An 8,616-nucleotide genomic window follows, 5' to 3' on the forward strand; every position below is an offset into this window, starting at 1 on the left:
GTAGGACAGATAGACAGGCTTATAACAAAGAACTTGTACCATTCAGGCACTCATATTTACTTTATGTGTCGTAGCCACTGTTTTCAAAATTATGGAGCCTTTCCTTCTTTATTTATTTGAAAGTGGATCTTTTCCTCCGGAGACAGTTGACAACTGACATCTCTGTTGTTCATCTTTAATTTTCTTAAGTTATAAAATGCACCCTAACCAAGATGTGTATTAGGTCATTAAGTTAATATAGTGTCTTTCTTTCCTAGTGCTCGGCAGAACTCTAGAGAGCCTTGAATATTATGTGTCCGACATCCTAATTTTCAGAAAAGGCACAAGGAGTCATACAACTATTTAAAGGGAAAACAAGAACCAAAGCGTTGATTTCCTGTCTCTCAAAATGCTCTCTTTACACAATGTTGTACCTCTGTCATATTTCTGCAGGATATTTGCTATCTCCATGGATAAGTAGAAAAGTTAATTTTTTAATTTTTTTTATTTTTTGCGGCATATTTGACAGAGTCAGAAAGAAAACCAAGTATTTACTCTTCTTATCCAGCCCCTATCTCGTCTTGGCCACACCACCTAAACCAATCAAAAGCAAATGAAAGTATATCAAAAAAACAGTGTCTGGAAAATGAACCTAGGCATTCTTCATTTGCGAATAACAACTAATGTTTATCGAGCATTTTCTGGATACTGTTCTAGATGTTGGAATATATTAATTCCTGTCATCTTAAACTCTTCAAACCCAGTGGGTGAGGGACAGAGTCTTGACAGGGCTCACGGGACAGGAATGGGTGAAACCAGGCTTTCAATTCCAGTAGATTGGTTCTAGGCCCTGCTGCCTTCCACCAGGGAACCTGGTTAGGGACAAAGGGTCTTTGATGCTGTAACATTTTAGCTGTGTGCGGTCACTTACAATTCAGTTGGCAGTAAGTTCCAGATAGTTTCCTGAGAGCAGGTCTTTATAGGGCAGAAGGGGAAGGGACACAGGCACCTTTGGGTTTTTGGGAGGAGGTGGCTTTGTGAGGGGTGGGATGAGACAGGCTGACAAGCTGAAGGGACCAGAGGTGGCCTTTGCTTCTTTTGCAGTGTTTCCCGGCATTGGTGGTGTGGCATCTGTATGGCCGTCCTGTGGCTGCTGTATCACATTAAACTTCTGGCTTAAACCAGAAGTTTATTCTCTCACGTCATGGAGGTGAGACAGCCAGCAACCAGGAGCCAACGTGAGGACAGGGCCTCGCCTCTTCCAAAAATCTCCAAGGGAGGACCCTTCCTTGTCTCTTTCCACTTCTGGTGGACTCAGGCATTCCTTAGCTCATGGCAACGTAACTCCAGTCTCTGCCTCCCTTGCATGGTTGTCATCCTGTGTCCAAATTTCCCTCTTCTTATGAGGACACCAGTCGTAGTAGGTAGAGGACCCACCCTGACAACCTCGATTTAACTCAATCACATCCACAAGACCCTATTTCCAAATGAGGTCACAGTCCCAGATTTTGGAGGTTAGGGTTTCAACATAGCTTTTGGGGGACATGATTCAACCCACAACAGTATCTGTACCAGTCAGGATTTTCCAAAGAAACAGAACCAGTAGGAGATAGATAGACGATATATCTCGTGAACCAGTTCCATCCATCCATCCATCCATCCAATCTATCTTGATGGAACTAGTTCACGAGATGATGGAGGCTGAGGAGTGCCGTGATCTGCTGACTCAAGCTGGCGACCAAGGAAAGTTAGTGGTGTGATTCAGTCTAAGTCCAAAGGCCTGAGAATCAGGGGAACTGACAGTGTAAACCCCAGGGAGAAAGCAGAAGATGGGATGAGATGTCTCGCCTCAAGCAGGGAGGCAGGAAAAACTGGGGTGAATTCCTTTTTCCTTCCCCCTTCCCGTTCTATTCATGCCCTCAGTGGATGGGATGATGGCCTGACAGCGAGCAGTGCGGGGGGTGAAGTGGGCATCTTCCCTACTGAGTCTGCTGACTGAAATGCTCATCTCACCTAGATACACCTGGACACACCTGGAAATCACACCTACAGACACACCTGGAAATCATGTTTAATCTGGGCACCTGTGGCCAGTCAATGTGACATATAAAATTCGCCATCACAGTATCCATTCATGGCTGGAGGAATCCAGCCAGCAAGTTAAATTAAACATTTAGGAAATGTTAGGAGCAAACCAATTCAGTACTAAGGTACACGTGACACCCATTCAAGTCATGAAATTTTCAGCGATCATGCTGTGGATGAAACTGGCAGACTCTGACTCTGGCTGACATGTCTACCAGTTCAGTCTGTTCAGACACCCGCCTGGAGTAGGTACCACGGCAGCTTTTCTCAGGGTCCAGCTGGTAGATCCTCTGCCTAGTGATCATCTTGCAAAGGATGCTGAGGTCGCAGAGACGTGGGAGAAGCTGCAGACCACATCCCCTCCTGGGAACCCACGGTGACCACTGGTTGTCCCGGACACAGACTTCTGAAACCCTCTGCAAAGCTTTGTTTCCTTCTATTTCTCCCTAAGCCTACTTGACGCCGAACCCCCTTTACAACATATACTCATGTCCCTTCCTAAATATTTTGGGAAATACTAATGAAGACTCCCAGAACTTGACCAACTTTGGACGTCTGACTCTCCACTGCAGTCATCACATTGTGTGTGGGTCCCCTCTTCATCGAGTGTCTCACCCTGAGCCTCTCAATGGCAGGGACTATTTCTTGTTTACCTTTACGTCCCTCGTGTTTAGAACGGTGTCTGGCACATAAAAAGCGCTCAGGCTTTTTCAAGGAATGAACAAAGTTGGAAAGAACCGAAGTGTTTTGCAGCAGGGAAGTGGTTGTCAATGAGGATTAATACTTTGGTGGAAGATTGTCAGTCTCTGTACAGAAAAATAACAATTATGAAAATTGTGTAACATGGAAAAAAATTTTTTGCAATCCTGCAAGAGAAAAACAGTACCCTGCAATCATATGTGTGCTGGGTTTACAATGACAGAAAATATGTATCTCCATAATAAGGGCCAGAAAAGAAAGACATCAATGGAAATAGTCATTATATTAAAATGATGACATTATGGGTGATTTTCATTTTTAAAATTTCAATAGTGCCATAATTTGGTTCATGCCATACTAATTACATTGCTAAAAAGAAAAGAGAACAAACCACCAGTTTGTGCTTTTTTAGGACCACAGTTGTCCTGACAGGGCGGCTGTTGGGCCCAGCTGTGGGTTGGGACTTACAGACATGGGGGGCACTTCAACACATGCCAGTCTTCTGTAAACTTCTCGTGGATGTAGACCAAGAATCCATTGAGGGATTGCTGTGGTGCGCTGCAAACAGAGACCCCTTTTCTCTCCTGCATGTGCTTGCAGGTGACTTGGCGAACATTCTGACAGTTTTGCTAGGTGAGGATTCGCTTATATTTTAGTGATCTAAATTATCCGGTGGGCTTCAATTCGACAGCAATATTTGCGGCAGGAGTTTCAAGTGAGCCTCACTCTTTCTGTTCAAATCCCGTCTCTCTTCTCTTACTCTGGAGCAAATTCTGCCAAATAAAACTGCTGTTTACTCAGCCACCGGGAAGTCTCTCCTGAGCCTGGAGCCCAGGTCTGTTCTCTGATGTGTTGCATTCTCAACAAAGTTCTTCTCTCTCGTGATTCAGAGTCAAAGGGTTTATGTTGCCCCCTCTTATCTCTGTTCTGCGATGCCTCGTTCACTCTCAGCCCCAGCAAGAAGGATGTTGGACTTGGTGTCTCTTTTAAGATCTGGTTTTACTGAAGATTACACGAAAGGTGTTTTATTCAGTAAGTAATAAAGTTGTGAAAAATTCTTCTAAGAATCTCAGTGTCTTCTCCTCTAGGGTTTTTATGTCCCTAGGCATGTTTTCTTTTTTATTGACGATCTACACTTTCTGATGTGGCTTGTGTGCAATTAGATGGCAAGGAAGAGAATGGCGGGGAGCGGGGAGTTTCTGGAGGTGCATGTACACATAACGTACATAGAAACGCGTCTCCCTTTGTCCTGTATAAAACCATTTTAGCCATCTCAAACCCTTGGGTCATTCTGGATATAACTAGACTGTGATTTCAGGCAGCCGAGGGGATGCACATTTCATTCATTCATTCAACAAGTTATTACTGAGCACCTACCATGTCATAGTGACTAGTCTAGACAATCATTTATCCTTCAAAGCTTAAACCTTGAAATGCACTCTTTCTAAAATCTTTTATATTTTATATTTCTTTTCACTTTATCCTTTCTATAGTACCCTGATACTAATCTAATCTTTTCTTGGTGACACAGAATTAGGTACAGTTTGGCAGGGGAAAGGATCGTATTAGGAATCAAGAGAACTGAATTTTAATTTCAGTTCTGCTAAAAATTATTTGTGTGGTCTTAAAGATTGTTTTCTATGTAAAAGTTCCTTGTAAACCATGGAAGGATATACACTTGCAGACATTTGTTCTAATATTGGATCATAATACAGACATTTCTTCAGTATCAACTAAGATATATGGAATTATTTGCCCCTATATTAAATGAACCTAGATTTCAGAGCTTTTAGCATCTGTATATCTGTGGAAGGGGCAGCGCTGGGTAAATTGTGTGTGTGGCGGCGGGGAGTGGGGATGACTGAGGAAGACTCACCATTCTTACAGACTTACTCTGAACAGAGGTCAAGTAAATTTTCATACTATTTTCCTTCTGTTTTCAGAAAGACTTGTAAGGGGAAATACCTTTTATAAAATTTGGTCATGCTAAAGGCAACCCAATAATTTCAAAGCTTTTCCTTTTGTTTTGTACTGTAAACGGCAGAGAAGGCCCTTTGTTAGCAATGCAGATTCATATTTTGGATAAGAAAAGGTAGCCTTGAAATTTAGTTTGGGGCAGGGGTGGAGAGCAAAACTATTCTGTAGGAGGAATTAACAGGATTTTGCAGGTAGGTGGCTGGCAGTCAGAGTAGGGAGAGTGTGTGGGGAGGTGGGGAGGGAGGGAGAGAGGCCCCAGAAGGTAGAAACAATGTAGGAATAAAGGTCGGGGTGGAAATGGCTGAATGAGCTTTTAGGACATAATTTAAGTGTTTTTACTGAACTGTCATCACCTTCATTGTCCTCAGCTGTAAGTTTATTCACAGTAGCTCTGCGCTGGCCATGGCACAAGGCGTTGTGGGGAAAGGCAGCTGTCCCTGTCCCTCTAGCATCCCCTGCTATGCCAGTGTGTTGGTGGCGGCACCACAGTAAGGAAGGACAGAGGCTTGTGGTTCGGCTCACAGAACAGGAACTGGCTTAGCTGATTGTAAATCGGCTGAAAAGTCAAGGGTACCTTGAAGGGACTTCTAGACATTCTCCACTGTTATGTGTGAGATGAGGGCCTGAGCCATTTACATTTTAATTCTAAAAGATGGACGGACCACAGAAAAGTTTACAAACTAATATAACAGATAACAATATACATACTGGCAAAACAGATCATCACGTTATATTTGCTTTGGGTCTTATTTTTTAGAACAATTGTTAAAGATACATTACAATTTTTTCCTCTCTTTTTTCCGGGAGATAAGTTCTTAAAATTGGGGAATATCATTCCCATGTATTGAGTATATGTGGGATATATTATTTCATGCGCTTTAAAGTTTTATATAAATAATATATCTTTCATAACTTTGTTCTTTCGGCCAACGTTGTTTTCTTGACATTTCTCTGTTTTGATACATGAGGTCATTTTAACTGTTGTATGATAATGGACAGTTCCAATAAGCCATAGTTTATTCATGCTTCTCTTGCAGGAGAGTTAGGTTGTTCTCACTTTTGTGCTATTCCGGGCCGTGTAGCATCTCTGACCTCATCTCCCCGTGTACACGTGCAGGATTTCTCTAAGGTGAACTCTTACAGGTTGAATAGCTGGCTTGTGGATGTCTTGGCCCAGCTCCCCAGAAAATCAGAGCCCAAAGCAAGGCTGAAGTGGTAATGCTTTATTAGCGAGGCTGAGGGAAGGGGGAAGTGAGGCAGTGAAGGATGAGGAGCAAATGTAAGGGTTGAGTAAATGCCACCACTTCACAACAAGCCACGAAGAGGCACAGCTGGCGGCCAGGCAGGTGAGCCCACCTGGCCACGTGGGCTGGCTCTGGATGGAATGATCCCCTGGAGGAGGAAGCTTGTGTGTTTGTTGGCTCCTGCTTCCCTCTTTCATGGGTGGACAAGTTCATTCCAAAGAAAGTAAATCGCCCTGCACTTTTAGATGAGATCACCGGCCTCTCCCACGGCTAACTCTCAGATATGAGGACACACTCATGGATTCCGAAACATTCTGAGCCATTATTTGCTTCTCTTTCACCTTTCTGTTCTTTCCACCTGGGACTCCTTTTATTTTATTTAAAAAATTGTCCCCAGATGTACTGAGGTATAATTGACAAATAAAATTACATATTCAAGGTGTAAAACATGGTGATTTCATAGATGTATGCATTGTGCAATGATCACCATAATCAAGTTAATTAACTCTTTCATCACCTCACAGTTACCTTTTTTTTTTTCTCTTTTGGTGGTGAGAATCCTTAAGATCTGATATCTTAGCAATTTTCAAGTTATTGAATACAGTATTATTAACTATAGTCACCATGCTGTACATTAGATCTCTAGAACCTGGGACTCCTTTTCTGTGTGCAAAAAGAGGGGGTATTATATTGGACCTTCTTGTGCTTCCAAATCATCATCATTTTTTTATGTTTCCTAAAAATTTGTCTCCATTCTCTGTGATTTCCTCATATCTAACTTCTAGTTCAATAATTTTCCATTCGGCTGTCTATAATTTGATCTTTAAACTATCCACTGACTTTTTATTTAAATGAATACATTTTTCATTCAAGAAGTTGTCTTAAAACACTTCTCATATACACTTTTATGGCTTCAATTTCTTTATTATCTCTGGAATAACTTTTAAAAATATATTTTATAGATTTTAACAGGTGATTCTATTACATGAAGGTTTATTGTTATTGTTGTTTAGTTTTTGGTTCTAATCCCCTTTTCTTGTGTGTTTGTTGACCCTTAGTTATGGTGGATTTTATTTCCTCATGGTTCATTAATTTTGGACCATGAGCTCATCCTGTGTGAGAAATTACTGTGGGAATTCTATAAAAGATTATATCAAAATATAGCATTCCAGAGATGTCTGTGAGCACTGAGTTGGGGCCATGTGTTCTCGAAAAGTTGATGTTTGGTTCTTCCAGTTATCTCAGGGTTATCATCATCTTAGGATTAATTTTTAAGCAAATTTCTTGGCTTTGGAGTTTATAAACCATAGGAAGTTGAAATTTGTATTGGAAACCCACATGGATATCCAAGACGCACATCCACATACACAAATTCATATATATATATATATATATATATATATATATATATATATATATATATATATAATTTCTTATGATCCTCTTTAAATTTAGAAGAAAGTAAATCTCGCTAAAATTATATGTGAATTATAGGAAAATGGGTTCTGAATATACAAAGATCTCTGTGATGAGTGACATTTATGAGATTAGGATATATCTACTGTTCATTGAGTAATTCATGCACTTCAGGCTATGTGCTGGGATATATATTTGCTCACATAAAGCTTTCAGTAATTTTGTAAGATCGTTATTATCTTTCCCATTTTAAAGATAAGTAAACTGAGGAGAAATGGTGATATCAAGCTATTTTACTCAAATGCCACCTTTATTGAGGACTTCCATTGTCACTGTCCTTCCTCTGTCAACAACTCTCCCATCTCCTGATTTATTTATTTCTGTAGAACTGCTCACCCTCTAGTACACTATAGGCTTTGCTCATTTTCCTTTGTTATTGTGTATCCCCACCCACCAGCCCTCTAAGGATATAAGCTCCATTAAGACAGGCACTATTTTTCAGACACCTGTTTACTACAGGTGTCTATCAGCTAGAATATTGCCTGGCATAATGGGGACTCGGTAAATACTTTCAAATGAATGACTCCAATGAGATACTCTGTGCCTTTTCCTATGCACTGTTTTATTTCTGAGCTTTAATTTATGAATTAATGACAACTGTTTTGTGTTCAGTTCTTTAAAGGCCTTTAAAAAATTATGGGTTTATTTTTTTTAACTTATTTATGTTCCAAGTAGGTGAGGCTGCCAAATAAATTAATTCCAGCAGAGTGAGATATTTATGTGTATGTACATGTCTGCAAAAGCATGCACCTGTGAATAAATAATGCTTGACCTCTAGCAAGTTAAAGGCTATGTGAAAGCACTTGGCAGTCTGTAAAGCACTGTTCAGATGTGAGATGTTTCTATTATTATTCTGTTCGTATATGATGGTGATCAGACCATTAAACCCGTATCAATTTAGAGCACTCACAGCCAGCTGAGAGCATAAAAATAAACAATCAGTTTGCTTTCTGATGTGCTCAACAGAAGGGTTCATCTTAATTTGGCCTCAGTCTAGACTTATATCCACTGCCTATAGACAGAGAGACAGAGAATCGGAAAGACGGAGGGAGGGAGGGAGAGACAGAGAAAGAGTGAGAGCGAGAGGAGAACGAGAGAGAGAGAAAGAGAGAGAGAGAGAGAGCAGAAATGAGACCAAGAAGCAGATTTAGAGAGA

The 8,616-nt window shown here is 40.9% G+C and overlaps 1 long non-coding RNA gene across 1 annotated transcript in view; it reads left to right on the forward strand.

Annotated features, from left to right (window-relative positions):
- LOC120601538 (uncharacterized) overlaps nt 1–3,712 on the forward strand; it is a 22,309-nt gene extending 18,597 nt beyond the window's left edge. The window contains exon 3 of the long non-coding RNA XR_005652491.1: nt 1,997–3,712. This is a non-coding gene — a long non-coding RNA (uncharacterized LOC120601538). The remainder of the gene's footprint in view (nt 1–1,996) is intronic.
- Nucleotides 3,713–8,616: the final 4,904 nt, after the last annotated feature.

Source organism: Pteropus medius, unplaced genomic scaffold (assembly GCF_902729225.1).
Source record: "Pteropus medius unplaced genomic scaffold, Ma_sr-lr_union100, whole genome shotgun sequence".
NCBI lineage: Eukaryota > Metazoa > Chordata > Mammalia > Chiroptera > Pteropodidae > Pteropus > Pteropus medius.